This window comes from Camellia sinensis, chromosome 9, assembly GCF_055761805.1.
Source record: "Camellia sinensis isolate YWXY chromosome 9, ASM5576180v1, whole genome shotgun sequence".
Taxonomy (NCBI): Eukaryota; Viridiplantae; Streptophyta; class Magnoliopsida; order Ericales; family Theaceae; genus Camellia; species Camellia sinensis.
Window position 1 is genome coordinate 29,368,965 of NC_138969.1, and position 22,013 is coordinate 29,390,977.

General features: G+C 30.8%; 1 pseudogene; it reads left to right on the forward strand.

Moving 5' to 3' along the window:
* Nucleotides 1-18,333: 18,333 nt before the first annotated feature.
* LOC114259548 (silicon efflux transporter LSI2 pseudogene) lies at nucleotides 18,334-19,185 on the forward strand (annotated as a pseudogene).
* The last annotated feature ends 2,828 nt before the right edge of the window (nucleotides 19,186-22,013 follow it).

The following is a 22,013-nucleotide window of genomic DNA, read 5'->3' on the forward strand; positions in this document are numbered from 1 at the left end:
AAGTGCTTTGATACCAATTGATAGAAAACTTTGCGGAACATAAACTAAAACTATTAAGGATTCAATTCTATACATGAAAACTACATGAATTTCTACTATACAAAATAAGTGTATACATACCTTGATCCATGATAGTATGAAATCCTTAATAGAGAAACCTTGAATAGAAGACCTTGATCTTCAAGTTCTTTACTTGTCTAAGATCTTCAAACCACTTCTCTATCTCTCTAGGTGATGGGAGCCTTCTTGTGGTGGCAACTTCAGTTTTGTGATAGAGAGTGTGGTTTGGGACCTTATATTATTTATACTAGTATTGTTCCTATCAAAGAATCGATTCATTCAATGAACTTCATTAAATAGATTAATGTATCTTTTACATTCATGATACATAATGCATCTTCTATATTAATGAACTCATTAGATAGATTAATGTATCTTCTACATTCATAATAGATACATAATGCATCTCTAAAATTCATTCATAATGAATCTATCACATTCAATGCAATGACACTATCTCCATTAGTCTTCTATACACTATGTATATATAGGTGCATTCATCAATAATTAGTCACCATCTAATTGATGTACGTATATCTTGCTTAATGAGATAAATCTAGTATAATCATGCATAAGCCACATTAAGCCATATTTAGGAAATTTTTTTACAAGACCACATGTACTTTAAAAGAAATAAAAAGCTTTTGTAACACAGACCACCATCACTATCCTATCACCACCATCGTTAGTGTTCCTACTACTGTTGTCGCTACCTTATCACAATCATTATCACTGTTACCACCACCATACCTACTATTGTTGCCTTTGTCGTCACTACCTTACCACTCATACGGCAACACCATCATTACCACTAATATATCAATTATAAAATCACAACCAAATGCAAAAAATATTTAGGGCTTTCGATCCGAAGGACCAAATTTGGATTTTCTTTGTCCAAAGGTCCAGACGTAAAAATATTATGTAAATAAGGACAAACTTATGTAAAATAACCAAAATATCCATTCTTATATAAATATACCTCTCCAAACCTAGGGTTTTTAATCCCATCTCTCTCTCTCTAATGGTCTTCTCTCTCTACTGTTCTCCACCACCACCACCACAGCAACCCTCACAAACCGATCATTCGTCTTCTCTTCCACTGAAGAAACCACCGTCGAGCGTTGCCATGGAAAACGCCGCCTCCCCGACTCCACTACTCTTCTATCCTCCTCCGTCGTTGCTCTTCTGCCCTCTTCCGTCACTGCTCTTTCGCCCTCCTTTGCTATTTATCTAGATCTGTAGTTTCACCATCATTAGCCATGAAATCCAAATCCACCATAGTCGCTATGAGATCTAGAGCCATCATCATCCTCTTTGCACTCTTTTTTGGCCTCCTCTAGCACTCGATCTCTCTCATCTTCTTCGTCCACCACCATTGAAGTCACTTTTGTTGGCAATCTTGAATCCGTTGGAGGCATCTCCGTGCACCGATGTTGTGTGTTGTGGCTCGACCCTATTGCTATTGTTGTCTCTAAGGATGAGGGTTTGGGTTTCAATTTCGATTTCAATTTTAGAATGATATTGACAGGGTTGTTCTCTTCTTCAATCAATTCTGGTTCGATCACCACCATCTTTTTAAGCCCCTTCTGCTATATTTCTCTTCCTCCGTGCTCTTGACTCAATAAATTAGGGGGTTTCTATGAATTTCACTTTTGTGCGAGTAATTAAAAAGAAAAGACAAAAACAGAAAACATTTCTTATGGTTTTAAGAAACCTTATTGTGTTATTCAAATTTGTTGTTGAACTGCTTTTGAGAATGAACTTGATGTTGATGATGATTTGAATGAATCTCTGTTAATATTGTAAGAATTCACATTGGATTTCAACACAGATCCAACACCGATCTGTTGGATTTTTAACAGATAGTAGGAATTTTGTTGCATTTGAATACAGATCTAACATAGATATGTTGGATTTTTAACAAATAGTAGGAATTTTGTTGGATTTGAACATAGATCCAACACATATCAGTAGGATTTTTTATTTTTGAGTAAATTACACTGACATCCCTTAAAGTTTGTCTTTAATACAAGTATACCCCTCACGTTCTGGAAATTACATCCTCCTTCTTAATATTTAAACTTCCATTACAATTTAATCCTTCCTTTAGTCAACCGTTAAGTCAACTAATAGAAAAAACTAATATAAAAAATTAATTTTTAAAATGTCTATTTTACCCTTGTTTGCATATATTAAATTGACAAAAAATTTATTGTTTAAGAAAATTTTATATGCCCTAGTCATGATCTTTGGTTATAACCTATTATGGTGTTAGTCATAATTATTGATTATAATATTATGTTGGTTATGATTCAAAATGTATTTAGTTATGCTTTATGCGGTGTTTAATTATAACTATTTTTTTTTAGTTATGATTGAAAAGAATCTAATTATAATATTTGTGATAATTAACACTAAAACTTATGTACCATAGTATTACATAAATGTTTAATAGTATAATAATATATGTATTAGCATTAAATGAATTTTTGTAATTCTTTGCAGATTTTCTTTACTCATCTAGTATTTTTTTTTTAAAAAAAATATTTTTTAATAAGAATAGGCATTTTAAAAAATTATTTTATTATATTAGTTTTTTCCATTAGTTGACTTAACAGTTGACTAATAGAAATATTAAATTGTAATAAAAGTTTAAACCTTAGGGAGGGGAATATAATTTCCAAAATGTGAGGGACTACTTGTATTAAAGACAAACCTTGAAGGGTGTCAGTGTAATTTACCCTTTAATTTTTATTTTTTTGATTGGGCTTGTTGTTGATGATGATCTAAATATCTATTTTTTTTCTTTCTTTGTTGTTGTTATTGATTGCAAAAGATAGAAGAAGAAAAAAAAAAAAAAAGTTTGACACAGATATTTCAACAGATGGTGTTTTCAACAGATAAGAACAAACAAATTCAATTTTTGATAGATAAAGAGAGAGACACACACACGCGCACACACACAAACACATAGAGTAGGTTTAATAGATAAATATAAAGTTTCAACAGATAAAAAAGATTTCAACAATAGATAGAGTTGGTTTGACAGATATGAACAAAATTTGAACCAAAAAGATTAAAAAAGTAAACATATATGGTAAAAAAATTAAACAGAGGGGGAAAAATTTGAACAAATAGGTATAAATTTGAACAGATAAAAAATAATTTGAACAGATAAATATAAATTTGAACACATAGTCAAAAAAAAGTCAACAGATAAATTAAGAAATAAAATTATAAACAAAATGTCCTCCAAAACTGATAAAATGATTTCTCACCAAACTATTTCACAAAAAGTGAATCTCTCATTAATAAAAAAAATACCTACTAAACCTAATATTTTATACCTTTACATTAAATTTATCACTAATTTTCTTAAATATTTTTTTTATCTAAACAAACATAGGCCTAAGGAAAATGAGTGAAATATCAAATTTTCTAGTGTCATAGGTCTAGTTAACCTAATGCATCCCTAGAAAAGATTTGAATTAGGTGGATATGATGATTCAGCTCAGGATAGAACAATGCTGAAGTGACTGACAGCCATGCCCATTTTGTACAAAAACTTCCTAGTAGTAAGTGTGACATGTTTGGGTCCTCGTCATGTGATGAGAGGCATTTCCCTACTGGTGGGCAGTCGTTTCACTACCGAAGAGATAAAAATAAAATAATATTAAAATTTTGAGATTATAGAATCACCCAATTATAGTTACATATTACAACATCTTCAACCGTGTTTTTATAATCTTATTAATAAAACAAAATATAAATTTTAGGGTTAATTATGATAATAATAATAATAAATTTGAGTTTTGCATATTTTTTAATTTAAATTTTAGAATTTCAATTTCGACAAATTAAATCCTAAAATTTCATTCGTATTTCAATATAAACCTTCCGTCCATTTTCGTCTCATTTCATCTTCTTTTTTCTTTCAGATTTAAATTCACATATTTAAACCATTATATCTCCCTCCTAGTAACTTTGTTTCGTCTCATTTTCACTTCTTTGGATTCAGCCCATGGCCTAGTTTTTATTTCATCCCTCATATGCCTTGTTCCACTTCTTTCTGGATGCTGTCAAAGCTCTACAAGTTGGCCAAAAAAAGTTTCTCTTTGAGCAAAATTTCAAATTTAAACCCACATATTCAATCCCTTGGATCTCCTTCATCGTAATTTCATTTCGCCTTAGTTTTGCATCGTTGGATCACCTCATAACCTAATTTTCATTTCACCTCTCATACACCTTGTTCCACCTCTTGTTGCGTACTGTCGAAATTCCGAAAGTTGGCCAATTCTATTTCTTTCTTTAGGCAAAATTTTCAATTTTAAACACACATATTCAACTTCTTATATTTCCCTCGTCGTAACTCTGTTTCATGAAAGTGAGGTGAATCTAACGACACAAAAATAAGGCAAAACAGAGTTACAACGAAAGAAATATAAAGGTTTGAACATGTGGATTTGAATCTGAAAAAAAGAAGAAGATTAAGATGAAAATGAACGAAGGATTCATATTAAAACACGAATGAAACTTTAGGGTTTAAATTGGAAAACATGCAAAATCTTGATTTTTTTTTTTTTTGTAATTAATCCTAAATTTTAATAATGCCAAATTTTACTATATTATCTCATCAAAGTGCCACATCAATTTAGTGCGAAATTGGTAAGTTTGATATCATACAAGGTTAACAATGTACTATGAAGTTACGTTACACTAAATAATCTATTAAAATATTTAAAATAACTCTCTTTCTCATATATTTTTAATCATTAGTTTTTTTTTTTTTTTAAATTATGAACTAGTCATTTTTTTACTCATCACAAGGTCTTAAAAATGAGTTTAGAAAGTGCACTTTCATAACATTTTTCAATTGTGTTTTATTTAGGATTTTGTTAACATGAGAAGCTTAAAGAAATTATACATTACAAGGAAGAGTACATGTAATAAAAAAATAGGGTCCAACTGGTCTCAAGTTGAGATTAAGACTGGATCTGTTCAGTTCGGCCCATGGGGTCCATTTTTTGGGCCCGTTTTGATAATCTGATCCGTCCAATGTGTAGAACTCGTCGAGTACTACATGCCTATAAAAAATCACGTTGATCGGATATCAATAGCTATGTGATCAAATCAGTTTTGTATAAAAAAAATGGACGGTGAAACAATTAACGATTGATAAAAAATTGTTTTGTTCACATAGCTATCGATATCCGATCAACGTGATTTTTTACAAACATATAGTACTCGACGAGTTCTACACATTGAACGGTTCGGATTATCAAAACGGGACCTGTGGTGGGCCTCCACGGGCCAACGGGACCTGTGGTGGGCCTCAGTCCAGTCCGATCTTGGACTGGACCAAAGCCACTGCCTAAAAAATATACTCCATCCGTTTCATTTTATTAGTCCATTATCTCATTTTTTGCTATCCCAAATTGCATGTGCACTTTTAAAATGTCAAAATTTTAAATTTAAAAGTTTCCAAAACTGTCCCTTTTAGATAATTATAAATAAATTTAAAAATGAGAATAAAAAGATATTTTTGGAATTAATACTTCAAAATTTGAATTTAAATGTAATGATTACTTTCTGACATGGACAAGCCCACAAAGGCCATGAACCACTATAAGCAACCCGAGCCCATCATTCGGGGCCCAACGCATAACCCAGCTAATGGAGTCCAGAACAGCTGGAATCCAATATGGCATCAAAAACCAACAGCATTCAGACACGTGGCGGGTGAAGGACGAGCCACATCAGCAGACAAAGATCTGCAAAGTTATTGCCACTGCACATCACCATTAATGCAGCCCATCACAACATTTATTACGACAGCACCTTTCCGCCGGAACAGGACCCCCTTACCCTGAGCAAGGTAAGCTACAGCATAGGCTTTCGGCAAGGAGAGCAGGTCGGAAGGGACAGCGAAATGATTGCCAAAGGATATAAGCGAACGTTGTAGACAAGAAAAATGTTAAGCTTTCTATCTCTAATTTTTTCCCATATACTCTACTTCTCTTCCTAACTTGATCGTCGAAGGGTTCACTGGGGGACTACCCCGTTCCCCATTGAACTTGTTTGCAGGGTCGCCGGTGGGCTCGATCATTTGGGCTTGGGCTTGAGGAGCTTGGACCAGTTCGCTCCATTCACCAAGGATAAACTGTATCAACACTTTCTTTTCTTTTTTTAAGATTTGTAAATATAATGATTATTCCTTTCCGATGTATCCAAAAAAAAAAAGTAAATATAATGATTATTTATCTCTTTAAAAAGTTGAGATTTTTTAAAAGGGACTATTAAAATGGGAAGGAGGGAGTATAATCTTGTAAAACATTTTTAGTTAAAATGACCCTTTTAATTTTTATTAATTATTGCATTAAAAAATTATATTTAAAGACACTAAATATACATATATATATATATGTATGTATGTATGTACATGATTGCATATAGTGATCAAGAAAAAAAAAAGAGTAAATTATAGATACACCCCTTTGAAATTTTTAATTTCATAATAAATTACTCATTTTATTAATAAATTATCAAGTCAATTAATAATTTATAATGATATAAGAGATTTTTTATTTCAATTAGTAATTTAGATAATTTTTTGATTATATAGAAAAACAATTAGAAATTTTATTTTTTCTATTAATTTTGATAAATAAAAAAAATTGACAAGGGGAAGTTATAATTTTTTAAATCACAAGAAACAATTCATATTTTAAATAAATATCAATTTGTAATTTATCTTAAAAAAAATATCTGGCAGATCTTCACCTGAGGCCTCAATTTTTTGTGAGCCCCAATTTTGATCTTTGAGCATTTTCAAAAGGTCCCATAAAAAATAAAAAATAAAAATTTTTAAAAAAAGTCTAAAAAATATATGTTTGGTTTGGATTTCTAGAGTGATTTTGGGAAAAAAAATTTAGAAAATTTGTTTGGTTTGTAAATTTTCCAAAACAATTTTTAAAATCACTTTCTCTCTCTTACCAATCAATCAATCATTTTTTCTCTCTCCTCTCTCATTCTCAATCACTTTTTCCCTCACATATATCTACTCAGACCATCTCCAACGGTGAACCAAACCCAGCATCAGATTTAAATTTTGATGAAAAACCCACTTTTTCACGCTCCAACGGTTTCACCAAATCGATATCAAATCCAGAATTCAGCAAAAATGATACCAAACTGAGTGCAGGCGAAGCATTTCAGCAAATCACTGTTCCTAACCGTTGGGATGAGACGAACAGGTCGACCATCCGGTTGACCAACCGGTTAACCAACCGGTCGCCCCGGAGAAAGTTCAGACCGTTCACAAAAAGGTTCAAACCAGTCCAAAAAAAAAAAAAAAAAAAAATTTTGCCTAGGTGGTCGACCACCCGGTCGACCACCAAAAGTTCAAAAAGTTCCCAAAAAAAAGGTTCAAACAGGTAAAAAAAAAAAAAAAAAAAAATTTTTTTTTGCCATTACCGGTTGACCGGCCGGTCGACCGGCCGGTCAACCAACCGGTTGCCCAGCGCAAATTTGATGAAACGGATTTGATGTTGAACCGTTGGAGCGCGAAGTATCAAATTAAGGAAATGACCCATTTTTTACACAGATTTGGTGAAATATTTGGTACACCGTTGGAGATGCTCTCAATTATAACAAACTATCAAATCATTCCAAACACTCAAACTCCAAAACTACTTTCAAAATACACAACCAAACAAACCAAAAAAATTTCTAAACTTTCTCCCCAAAACAATTTTCAAAAACTACTCTCCCAAAAACAACCAAAACAAGCCCAATATGTTCAAAGCTCAACAACAACAACAACAACAACAACAAAATCACCTTATCCAAACACATATTAAAAAGGTTATTATATATATCACATAAACTTTTTACCTCTTATACTATTAAATGACATGGTAAGTTTTAAATAGAGTGATCCTACACACACGACTTGTATTGGGGTGTTTTGAAAATAGGTTATTTTAGATAGTTATTTGATTTTTTTTGCTATTTTAACCTGGCTAAACTAATTGTGCTGGGAAAGATAGTTCGATTTTTTTTTAATTGATTTGATAATTGTGAGAGAAAAAAAGAAATGATTATGAGTTGAATGTGATATTTTATCTTATTAATTATTTTAGCATATTTTATCTTTTAAACCATCTTCCCAAAGACCTCCATTATATCAATACACATAGACACTGCATTAAAGTGTTGGAAATAAATTCGGTGTTAAATAGCATTTCTCTTATAAAAAATTTGTCCCAAAGCCTACCACAATAAAAATATTTTAAAAAAATACTATTTATTACTAGATTTATTTCACCTCCAATGCGTATTCATTCATGCAACAACAATTATGTGTATGTTATAAGACCGATCATATTTTAAAAATATTGATATCTACCATATCACATAAAAAATAAAAAATAAAAACACATAAGAGGTGAAAATTTTGATAAAATATTTCAGTGATATATAATAACCCTCAAATAAAAACCTTTTTATTCATTTGCCCCAATAATAAGGGCTGAATAAACACACTTTTTGTCCAAATATTTTTGCAAAAAAAAAAAAAATCATTAAAATACTGACAAAAACAAAAATCCAATGGTCCAATGATCTCCCAAGAGTAAAGAAAGTAAATTCCACCTTAATTACTTGACTAGATATGCAAGAAAAATGAACATGAATTTTTTTAAAAAAAATTACAATGTAAAAAATTAATATTTAAACATAAAAAAGGCCACTTTGTGATTTTGTCCGAATCCCAAAAATTGTTGGCTATACCTCCGTTTGGGAAGTGGGTTGGCTTTTTAGTTTTTTTTTTTTTTTTTACTATTTTAGCCTGGGGCTAAAAAGTCTGGTTTGGGAAGGGCTTTTTGACATTTTTCACTTTTTGGCTTTTTGGTGAGGTGTCTTCCTATGAATTTACCAAAGTGCCCTTGATAAGATTTGTGCCTGTAATTGAAATGTATTTGACATCCACGTCAGCTTCCCAACGGTCCGAACTTCTTGTTGTTGTTGTTGTTTTTTTTTTTTTTTTTTTTGGGTTTTGATTTGGCCTATTTTGTTTAAATTTTTTTATTTTGGGTTTTATTTTATTTTGGTAAAATATTTATTTATTTTTTTGTATTTTGGGTTTGGATTTGGCGTATTTTGTTTAAATTTTATTATTTTTTATTTTTTATTTTGGGTTTTGATTTTGGCTTATTTTGGTAAATTTTTTTTTTTTTTTTTTTAGGTTTGGATTTGGCGTATTTTGTTTCAATTTTGTTATTTTTTTATTTTGGGTTTTATTTTGGCTTATTTTGGTAAAATATTTTTATTTTTATTTTGGGTTTGGATTTGGCGTATTTTGCTTGATATTTTTTTTATTTTGGGTTTCGATTTCGGGTATTTTACTTAAATTTTTTATTTTTTTTATTTTGGGTTTTGATTTTGGCTTATTTTGGTAAAATAATTTGTTTTTTTTTTTTGGGTTTGGGTTTGGCGTATTTTGTTTCAATTTTATTATTTTTTATTTTTTTTATTTTGGGTTTTATTTTGGCTTATTTTGGTAAAATATATATTTTTTTATTTTGGGTTTCGATTTCACGTATTTTACTTAAATTTTTTATTTTTTTTATTTTGGGTTTGGATTTGGCTTATTTTTTTTATCCTTTTTATTTTTATTGGTATACAATAACTTTTTTTTATTTTTTAAAAATGAGTTTTCATGTGTTTTATTTATTTTTAACTAACGTTGCAAATGGTAATTTATGTTTTTATTTTCTTAAAAAAATATTTTTTAATGAGGCGTATTTTTCTCGTTATTTTTTTTAATTTACATTTTTGTCATTTTTTAATTCATACACATTAATTTGTTTTTATATTTCAAACATGGGTTTTCATGTGTTTTATTTATTTGTAAATTACATGGCAAATGGTATTTTTTTTTTTTTAATCTTTTTGGATGAGGCGTATTTTTGTCGTTCTTTTTTTTTTTGAATTTACGTTTTTGTAATTTTTTAAAAAACGTAAATTCAAAAAATTTAAATCGTAAAAATTCAAAAAAATTATTTGTAAATTATGTGGCAAATGCAAATTTTTGTTTTTTTGGGTTTTTTTTCCTTTTTTTTTTTTGGATGAGGCGTTTTTTGTCCTTCTTTTTTTTTTGAATTTACATTTTTGTAATTTTTTAAAAAACGTAAATTCAAAAAATTTAAATCGTAAAAATTCAAAAAAAATATTTGTAAATTATGTGGCAAATGCTAATTTCTGTTTTTTTGGTTTTTTTTTCTTTTTTTTTGGATGAGGCATATTTTTGTCGTTCTTTTTTTTTAATTTATGTTTTTGTAATTTTTTTTTATTTGTATACATTAATTTGTTTTTATATTTGACAAATGAGTTTTGATGTGTTTTATTTATTTGTAAATTACGTGGCAACAAGTAATTTTAAGTTTTTTTTAAGTTTAAGTTTTTTTTATTTATTTTAAGTTTTTTTTTAAATTACGTGGCGAGGGTTTTCATGTGTTTTTTATTTATTTTAAGTTTTTTTTTTTTTTGCAAATGGTTTTTTCATGTGTTTTTTATTTTTACTTTTTTTTCATTTTCTGTGAAATGATAAAAAAGTGAGGTTTTATTTTATTGTCCCGTGTATTTTAAATATTTTAATTTTAATTTTATTTTAAATATTTAATTTTAATTTTAATTTTAATTTTATTTTAAATATTTAAATAATTTAAATAATCTAAAAAATTTAATAAGTAAAAAATTAAAATAAATATTCAAAAAATTCATTCAAAAAAATTGTAACCAAACACATAAAATAAAACTCAAGTAATAAATTATTTTTAAAACTCATAACCAAACACATAACTTGAAACTCCATACTATTTTCATAACTCTACACTCAAATCATAACCAAATACATAACAAAAAAATTAAAATATTTAAAGCTGGTTTTATAAAATCGAGTTTGAATTTATTTTTATAAAATATTTTAACAAAAAACAAAAAAATGTTTTTAAATTTTTTTTTTCAACTTTGTTTTTTTTTCTGGGAAAAGGTGTTTTTTGGGTTTTTTTTTTTTTTTTTTTTTACTTTTTGTGTGTTCTGACGCATGCTCCTCTTTCATGGAGATAGTTTCGTAAATTTAGCTTGGCATTGGTTGTTGCCAAGTACCTGTGCCTCTTTTGTCTGCATGTAGCTAATATAGCCTGAATTTCACTTCCCAAACAGGCTCTGTCTCTTATTAAAATATAACATTAACACTATTGAAATAGTATCAAAAACACTATCATACTTGTCACATTCTCCATGTGGAGCAATCTGATTGAGCTTTAGCAGAATTTTCAAAAAGTTAAAGAGTCGCAGAATCATTTTCCTATATAGTTTGGTAGGTGATAAAAGCATTTTTGTAAGCTTAAAAAGAATAAGTAATTTTTTTCTATGTAATTACAAATATAGAAAATCAAAACCGAATAATCTTAGTCTAGTATATAGTTCAACAATTAACTGAACAAATAGTTCTCACCAGCTTAAGAATCGCTCCATAATGAGAGAAAGAAAAATCATTGATATTTATCTTTAAGCTTCGTTTCAAAATTTGGGTTTTAGGCTAAAACAATATAAAAGTATTTAAAAAATAGGGCAAATTACATATGCCCTCTCGAGGTTTAGTAAAATTACAAATACCTCATGAGGTTTGAGAAATTACAGATACCCCTCTGAAGCTACTATTTGCATAACAAATTAGGGATAAATTGTTATGAAAATATAAACCTCAAGGGACAATTTGTTATGAAAATATAAACCTCAAGGGGGTATCTGTAATTTTTAAAACCTCAAAGGAGTATCTGTAATTTAGCTAAACCTCGATGGAGCCTAAAAAGTATATAGGAGAGTCAAAAAACTAAAACTCACCAAAAAAATAATCATTCATGCTAGTCATTCACATTTTTCCGTAAAACTAAAAAATTCATTTCCAAGCCCATGGTTCTGTTTGGTTTCGATTTTAGTATCAGTTTTTTGAAATTTTTAAAATTATTTTTCCAAAAATAAGCGCTAAAAAATATTTTTTAATTTTTAAAAATTATTTTTGCCCACAAAATGTAAAATCATATAAAAATGATAAGTTTTTGGTATTTATTACTATCTTTTCACAAAATTAGTTTTAAATTTTTAAAAAAATAAAAATAAAAAACAAATTCTAAAAATTAAATCAAACAGAGCCATTAACTTTTTTCACCTCATAAAAAAATCAAAAACAAAGTCACTTAAAAAATCAAATACCAAATGAGACCTTAGTAAGAATTAACCCCTAATCTTTCAAATAAAAATATATATGAGCAATTAAGTTAACCAAGTTGGTTGAAAGAATAAGCATTTTTTAAGCATACTTGACCATAGAAAATATTGCATTTCGTAATCAAATTGTGTTTTGGTACATTGTGTATACATTCAAAATGAGTGTCAAAAAAACTAGACAATACAAAAGAATGCATCCCATACATTGCCCAATTTTTTTATTTTTTTATTATTTTTGGTTGGCTAAAGGACTGATAAAAGTTGAGTGGTCCTTTTCATTGAAAGTTCCAAACACGTCCTTATGATTGTTTCCTCCACTAATGCATGTGATGGGGTTAAGACGGGAGCAATTTTTTGCATGTTGATGGAGGGTATGGAAATGGGGGGTACCTTCCTCTTCTTTAATTGGTTTGAATAATAAGATTTATCATAATTAGTAATTTGGGAACTCACTTTTTTAGTTTTTTTATTTTTTATGAGGCAAAAAAATTATTGATTGATGTATATAAGGTAAGCCTTTGTTATTGGGGTTGAATTTTTGACTTTTTGGCTTCTTCTTTTTTTTTATTACTATTTTTCTTTTTTAAGGCAAAAAATCACTTCTCAAACAACCCCTTATATTGGTATTTGGGAAATAATAAAGAGATATAATCGTTTGTAATTGATGGAGAATATCACATATGAAATTGCCATGAGGTACTATATTGATATGCAATTTTTTTTTATTGACAAAATAAAAAAATTTAGGGCAAATTACATATACTCCCTTGAGGTTTAGCAAAATTACAAATACCTCCCTGAGATTTGAGAAATTACAGATACCCCCTGAAGGTTATATTTGCATAACAAATTAGAGAGTAAATTGTTATGAAAATATAAACCTCAGCGGGGTATTTGTAATTTCTGAAACCTCAAGGGTATCTGTAATTTAGCTAAACCTCGAGAGAGGTATATGTAATTTGTCCAAAAATTTATTGATGAATAAAGAAATATGAACAGTACAACGAAATTATATCAATAAGAATGACTCATGACAAAAGTAAGATTGCTTAAGAATAATATCTCAACGAGGTTTGTATGATTTAATTCAATATAGACATGTACATTTTTAATACATTTGTATGATTTAATTGTATATATGTAGATTAGTCCTAATTTTTTTAGCAAGATGTTAATAAGTTTTAATGAAGATACAACGTGCCACCACATTATTCTATTTGCATCAAAATAAGTTGAGAAAGGTGGTTTTATCTAGTTATTTTAACTTCTAATAGAAATAGGATTTTGGATTGCAGAAATACTTATTTGAGTTCTTGCTGCTTCATATAGGTGCAGTATATCAAGTGGCCACGTGTAATACATTTTAGTTGAAAAAAATATACATATTTCTTTAATGATACATATTTTCAACATGATTAACTTAACATGTGAATTTTCAGTCATTTTAACTCATAGCCACTTTGTGGGAGGTGAAATTAAGCTCATAATCGAAACAAGAGTCAAGGTAGTGCCAACCACCTCACTGACATGACAAATTCTTACTGGAGAATGGCTCAACTAACCCAAGAAGGTGTTTGACACCCGTGGTTAGGGTTTTTTTTTTTTTTTTTAATTGGCAAAGAAAAATTTCATTAACAGTGTAAAATTAAAGATATAGAAAGATAACATGTATCGAGAGAAATTTGGGAAGTACAAATTTAGGGGTGGGTGCAGGTCGGTTGTGGCCACAGAACCTCCAATCCGCCATCCGTCTGCCAGATTGGCGAATTGGAGAAAATCAATCCGCATCCGTCCGCCAATCCGGCGGATGTGGATTGAGCGGTTTGGCGGTTTGGCGGATAGATGCGAATTAGTTTGGCGGTTTAAAATTTTATAAATTTTTAACATAATTCAACTTGTGCACTTCCTCAAACAAAGAAGAAGAAAGTATTAATTACAATCAATGACTTAAAAAAATATTACAATCACTCTATGCCTCATCCAAAACAAGAAAGTTTGAAACTTTAGAATATTACAATCACTGCACGCCTCATCCATATACTACAATCACAGCATGCCTCATCCACATAAAGTACTACAATCTGTGGTTCTTAAAATATAAAAACAATTCAAACCATCAAAACCATGAACAGAACAGTAGTAGAGATTGTATGTCTCTGTATTGTTACATCTATATCTGTTTTTGAAAACAAAAACCAACCAGCAAATATCATATTTTCTATTTATTATTTTTAGAGATAGATTTAAAAATCAAAAAATATAGATAAATAATACGTTTATTTTTTTCAACTCAAAAAAGATATTCAAGTTGAAAACTTTTTTTCAACGGAATATTTAAACTCTTTTTTAATTGAAAACACAAACAGAATATTTAAATAAACTGAAAACACAAAGTCTTATAAATTACTAGGGGTGCTCGCAGTTTGGCGGTTCGGTTGCTGCCAAAAGAATCTCAAATCCGCCATCCGTCTGCCAGATTGGCGGATTAGAGAAAATCAATCCGCAACCGTCCGCTCGTCATCACGCAGCATTCCAAAATACGGCGGATTGGATCGGTTTGGTTCAGTCGGTTTTGGCGGATCAGTATATCCGCTGCTCACCCCTATACAAATTACCCTACTACTCAGTGGCGGAGCCTAGAAATTAAATCAGGAGGGGCACTTATTAATTACAGTTTTATTTTATTTTTTTTCAAAACCAACAATAAGAGGATAATAATAATTTTTGAATTAATATTAAGTACAAAAAATTAAATAAATTGTTACAAAAGTATTTTACATAAGATTTTACAATTAACTTCGAGTAAAATCGAAAATAAAGTATTACGTGTAACTAGTGTATCATGGACAATGTAAAAATGTTATATATTTAAGTTGTAAAATAAATTATATAATGATAAGATAAATCAAATTTTTACAAAATTTGAGTAAAAATTTCATATAATAGTGATATCACGTCATTATTGACATATGATATCACCAACCAATAGTAAAGCAACATATGAAAGGTGAACTCCACATGCAAATATAACTAACACTCTAGTAATTTTTACATATATATAATGAGATTAATTATATTTACATATCAATAATGATAGATATTACATTTATATTGAGATTTTGTCACAAAATTTCCATACATAAAAATGTAATTTGTTGTAGTCACTTCATTTTCAATAAAAACAATCACTATTATTTTCATAAATTTAAAACAAGTAAAAGCACTCTTTATTCACCCACTGATCAGAGACTCCCACTCCTACCTCTCCGCTGGCCATGTCTACCAAGACCGATAAACACCCATGACCGTGCTCAGGTATGGTTATGCAAAAGGGCGAGTATGCTCAGATATGGTCCAAGAGGTAAAAGAGAGGGTGACACAGTGACGACTCGCAAATATTTTCCTAGGTTATGCTACACTCTATAAGGTTTTTATTTTTTTTTTCATTTTCATGTCAATTATGTGCCCAGCTTTGTCAGCCACATTTGGAATAGGGAAGATTTAAATTTACTATCTTTATCTTACAGAATTGTCTCAATCTATAAAAATCTTATGTACACTTAAATTTACGCATCCCGGCATTCATGGAAAATGTTGGATGGCTCCAGCAAACCCTAGGACTTGTAGGTGGTGTGTGCATGTCACATCATTATCTTGCACCTCCTTTGTGTGCTTAGCCATTTTTAAATGCCTGGTACAAGCATTATATATATTGCATTTTTGGATAAGTAATGGGATTTGAATCGTCACTTCTCAAGTTATCGTTGAAATTGAAAACTAATATATTTGAATTCCATTTGGATTTCATTTGGTACAAAATTTCATGATAAAAATAATGTTGCAGTGATATTTTAAAAATATAAACTTATTGATGAGTTCCTTTGAGTTGGAAAAATGATTTGGAAACCATTAATAGGTGATAAATTGACTCCAAAGTGCACCATTTGAGTATGATTTTAAAATAAAATTTTATTTAATTTAAAATTCAATTTATTAGTTATATTTTTTGGTCAAAATTGAACCAAATTCGATTTAAAATTTAAATCTGTTTGAAAGAACAGTCATATATGTTCTTTATACCTCTTTATAGAAAACAGATGTGTCTTTTCATTGAAAAGTGACCTTTTGAAGATCCACTAATTCACCTATATAAATAGACCCCCATTGCATTCATTAAACATAAAATTCATCTTGTATTTCTTTCCTTCTGCACTCTGTCTTTTCTGTAAGAAAATTATGCACAGTAAGGTTCACCAGACTTGCCGTGCTAGTGCTGCTTCTGCAAGGTTCAATCGTTGTATCCTGGGAAATGAACGTCCGATAAAAACTCATGAGTACCATAGCAGAGGACGAATTTGTCTTAAGAAAATTGTGTCCAACACAAGTCTCGATCACATTTGGTTTCGTTTCCAGATTTTACAATCTGTTTTTAAGTATTCTATATCTGTAAGTATTTCTGGTTCTCTGTATATAGTTTGGTTTGATTTTATCCAAATAATTTACATTATATTCAACTTATATATATTTTTTATAATTTGGTAATATATTTGATGCAATGATTACGTGTTTCACACTGTACATATAAGAGATTATTCTAACAATCTTAAGACAAATTCCGTATTAATTTATCTAGAATTATTTTTCTATCTTTTTTCCTGTTCTAGTTAAATACAGATTTTATATTCTGTATTTTGATTTATTTTTGTGTACTGTTATTTTACTGTGTATATGATTAATCTACTGTGTATAGATTCTGTGATACATATTTAGTATTTTTCGGTTAAAAATTGTTTTTTTGCATATGGTTCTCCTCCATAATGTGTTCTCTATTCCTAGTAAAGCTCCTAGTTTTGTTTACTGTTTTTCCACCAGTAATAGAATTCATAAATATTATTGGTGGCTTTTACCTAGAATAGGGTTTCTGTAGAAATCTGTTACTTTTTTATCTTTTGCACTACACTTGTTTTACAATAATTGTTGGAATTGTTCAGATATTTACTCTGTTATATTATACAGTTTTCTTTTTATTAAATTAAAGATTTTTTTTTCCAATCTATTAAGTCAGATTTGAGCATTTTATCAAACTGTGTACCTATATTTTAATGGAAAATGAGTTAGACGCCCGGTGGGGGTGCTGGGGGTCATATCTGATTGGGCCAAATTTTTTTTTTTATTTTTTTTTGGTTTTGAGCCATTGACAGTGCGCCAACTGTCACTAGGGGTGCTGGAGGTCGCCCCCACTGGGGTCCCCAGCATTGCCCTATTTTAATTGGATGTATTTTTTTTTTTTTTTGGAAAAATTAGTCTAGGGTCCCTCTCCCACTTTTCGTAGTAGAAAAGATCCACAAAATTATTTTTTGATATTTAAGGTCCCTAAACATATCACAGAGAAATTTAACCTTACCAAATCAAAACTCATCTCTCTCTCTCTCTCTCTTTCTCTCTCTCTCTCTCTCAACTTCTCCATTCTCGTTCTCAGACCTATCCAGATCAACTTTTGTTCCTCACCCCTGACTTCATTCTCCAGCCAATTGAGCTTCACCTTCACCGGATCCGACCCGTGCAGCAAATTCTCCAGCCGATTGAGCTCCATTTTTTGTGATTTTTCACTTCAAGGCTCGTTTTCGTCTTCACAGTGATTCTTCTTGAGACAGATCGGGGACCTGAGATAGACAGAGCGGTGGTATAGAGGAGGAGGGAGGAGGACGGTCGGCGACCAACGTCATGAAGCTCCACGAAGTCATGGCTACCAAGTCCAGTCGTGGTGTTTACCACCGCGATTTGATCTTAGACGAAAATGGCAATCTCAAGGTCACAGACTTCAGATTATCGGCATTTTCGAAGAATTTGAAGCATGACAAATTGTTGCACACTGCGTGTAGAACTCCGGCGTATGTAGCATCGGAGGTGATCGGAAAAAGAGGGTTTCAATTTTGGGGAAAAAAAGGATTTCGGGCTTACTACTAATAATTTGCAAAAATGGCCATGGCTTCAACCGTGAAATTGGTACTTGGGTCAATTGCTTTTGCAATCTTCTAGGTATTGGCAGTTTTCCCAGCAGTCCCTTTATTGCCCATTGGAAGGACTGCAGGGTCCCTCTTAGGTGCCATGTTGATGGTAATTTTCCAAGTTATAACACCAGAGCAAGCATATGCTGCCATTGATCTTCCAATCCTTGGTCTTCTCTTTGGAACAATGGTTGTTAGTGTGTATCTTGAAAGGGCAAACATGTTTAAATACTTGGGTAAATTGCTCACCTGGAAGAGTTGGGGAGCCAAGGACTTGCTTTGTCGAATCTGCCTTATTTCTGCCATTTCCAGTGCTCTTTTCACTAATGATACCTCTTGTGTTGTTTTGACTGAATTTGTTTTGAAAATCGTGAGGCAACAGAATCTCCCACCTCATCCTTTCCTATTGGCCCTTGCCTCAAGTGCAAACATTGGGTCTTCAACAACTCCAATTGGCAACCCTCAAAACCTGGTTATCGCTGTTCAAAGTAAGATTTCTTTTGGAAGTTTCGTAGTCAGAATTTTCCCTGCAATGCTCGTGGGAGTTTGTTTGAATGCTTTATTTCTTCTAAGCATGTATTGGAAGTTGTTATCTCTTCAGAAGGATATAGAAGATGCATCTATGGAAGTGGTTCCTGAGGAAGAAGTGGTTTCCCATCGTTTTTCACCAGCTACATTGTCACATCGTACATCTTTAAATTCTCAAGATTGGAACTCTGCATTGGAATCCATGAATATCCGCAGCCTTTCGGGAATTTCTCTGGAAAAGGCCAGAGAAATTCGGAGAGAATTTTTTCGGAAAAGGCTAGAGAAATTCTCATAATTTGCTTGACACCAAGAATGAAGGCAAGCAAAGCATGCTGCTCAGGTGTCCTACCATCCTTGAAATTTCTCTGGCTGTATGAAATTTCTCTGGTTGTATGAATTTTCTCTGGTTGTATGAAATTTCTCTAGTTGTATGAAATTTCTTTGGTTGTGATCACTGTGAATTTTTTCTGTGCTCTCTCTCAAATTCTTTTCTTTTTTTTGGAACCACAACCATCTCTCAGCAGGTTTGGCCCTTTATTTATTTATTTAATATATCATCTTTTATATCACTTTTTTGGTAGCAAATGGATTCTGAAAACAGTGTGAATAATATGCAATCTTCAAGTGGTGGAGATGAAGAGTATGATTCACGGACCGAGTCAATCTTTTCTTTCTTGAACCACAGTTTTGGCTCCATCTCTAACCACCCACAACCGCCTCCTCCAGAACCACCACCACCTCTCTTCCACCACCAACAACCCATTTTGTTTGACTCTCAAGCACACAATCTCAGACCTTTTTTTCTTTTTTAAATCCAGAGAAATTCTTGCGAATTGCGAAAACCAGAGAAATTCTCTGAAAATCTAGAGAAAATCTCGACTGGAATCCAGAGAATTTCTCTGGATCAAATTTTCTTTGGAGAGTGCTAGACCGAATTTTCTCTGGGCTGAAATTTCTCTGGACTGGAATTTCTTTGGGTTGGAATTTTTCTGTGCTGAAATTTCTCTGGATCATAATTTCTCTGGATCAAATTGAGGGACCTTAGACATTATGAAAATATTAGATGTCCTTTATACTATAAAGTCTTAATACCAGGGACCCTAAAAAAAAAAACCCTTTTTTTTTTTTGCATATAGTATATTCATATCAATTTCTTTATGGCATTTATGGAAACTTGACTTTGGTTGAATAGATGCAACTCTTCATTAACTTTTTAACTTACGGAAAATATCTAACCGTTTATAGTAATTAGTGTTGGCCATCAATTTGTTTCTTGGGCCAAACAAACAATTTTGCCCTGGTCAACTATCACGAGTACAAAATTAATTTGGTTAATACATAAATTATTTCAAGTCTCATCTGTATAAATTTATTATATAGAATAAAAGTTTGTTCTCTATGATTTTCATATATATTCAAATATGTGGAGTATAGATTTTGATTTTTCTAGTTTACAAAGTATATGTCAATTTGTGTACTTTCTTTGTTTGATATTTGTTAACAGATTAGAATACTGTCTGATGCGTTTTTATTTGTATTGTCCATACTATGAATCTATAGCAACCATGAAGGATATAATTTGATGCAATGTTGTCATTACCATAAAATACAAATTTGTTTATTCATGTATAGTGTGTTGTTGACTCGGTTTCAGATTGCATTAAATTATTTTTTTGTGAATATTCTCTAGATATTAAGGGTTTGGTTTTAACAAACAATTGTTCAAAGGCTTTCATTGTTGAAAGAGTGCGATTGTATGGGAACCATTTTTCAAATTCATGTATTTTGATTATCGTTCGAACAGAACCGTTTTCTATACTTGTCTCCACCATTTCATGTCCTTTCCAATTCAGACAGAACTGGTTTCTTATTTTTGTGACTAGTTATGATACTACCTTTCCTTTTTATAAACTCTTTCAATTTATAGGTATTAAAACTTAATGATATCCTCTCTATGTATGTATAGATGTCACTTCATGATAATTTACATAATTCATGTTGTTAGAAACGATAAACATTATGTTGTCTCTTTTACTATTTATTTATCATATTATTGATATGGTTTACATGAGCATATTAATTTTAGTATTTTTAATTAATTTGGAATGAGTTGTTATGACGTCATGTTGTCATAGATTTTTATAAAATCTTGGGTGATATGTGTTATTTTCTGACTAGTTTAAATCCAATGTTGGGTCTAGATTTTAAATAAAGTTTGTTTAAAAAGTTGTGAACTTTTAAATATTTTTTATTTTTATTGGTTATATGTCAGAAATAATGGCTTCTGAAACTAGAAATACCAGTTCTGGTACTACTGTTATTGTCCATGCTCCGACTCCTGTTCATGCAACAGTTCTGGTTAACCATGGCGAGAAACCGAAAAAGTTTAATGGAGCAAAGTTTAAAAGATGGCAACATAAAATGTTATTATATATCACAACTTTAAATCTGGCAAGGTTCATCCGTGAAGGTGCTTTCATTTGAATGAAAATAAAGCTGATCAGCAAATGGTTGTTATAGTGGAAGCATGGAAGCATATTGATTTCCTGTGTAGGAACTATATCCTTAATAGGCTGGACAACACTTTGTATAATGTGTACGGTCTATTGAAGACAACAAAAGAATTATGGAAACCTTTAGACAAAAAGTATAAGACAGAAGATACTAGCATAAAGAAATTTATTGTCGATAAATTTCTTGAATACGTAATGGTAGATTCTAAAACCGTCATCAGTCAAGTACAAGAACTTCAAGTGATATTTCATGACATTCATGCTGAAGGAATGATTCTAAATGAAGTGGTTGCTATCATTGAGAAGCTGCCACCGTCATGGAAGGATTTCAAAAATTATCTAAAGCATAAACGCAAAGAAATGTCGCTTAAAGACTTGATTGTAAGGTTAAGGATAGAAGAAGACAATCGAGCTTCTGAGAAAAAAGTAGGCGATTATACTATGGAGGCTAGGGCTAATGTGGTGGAACAATCACAGAGAACCAAGAAAAGAATTTTTACTGAAAATGGACCTAATGGTGGTGATGACAATAAGAGGTTCAAAGGCAAATGCTACAATTGTGGTATACAAGGGCACCGTGCTTAAAATTGTTGCCGACCACGTAAGGACA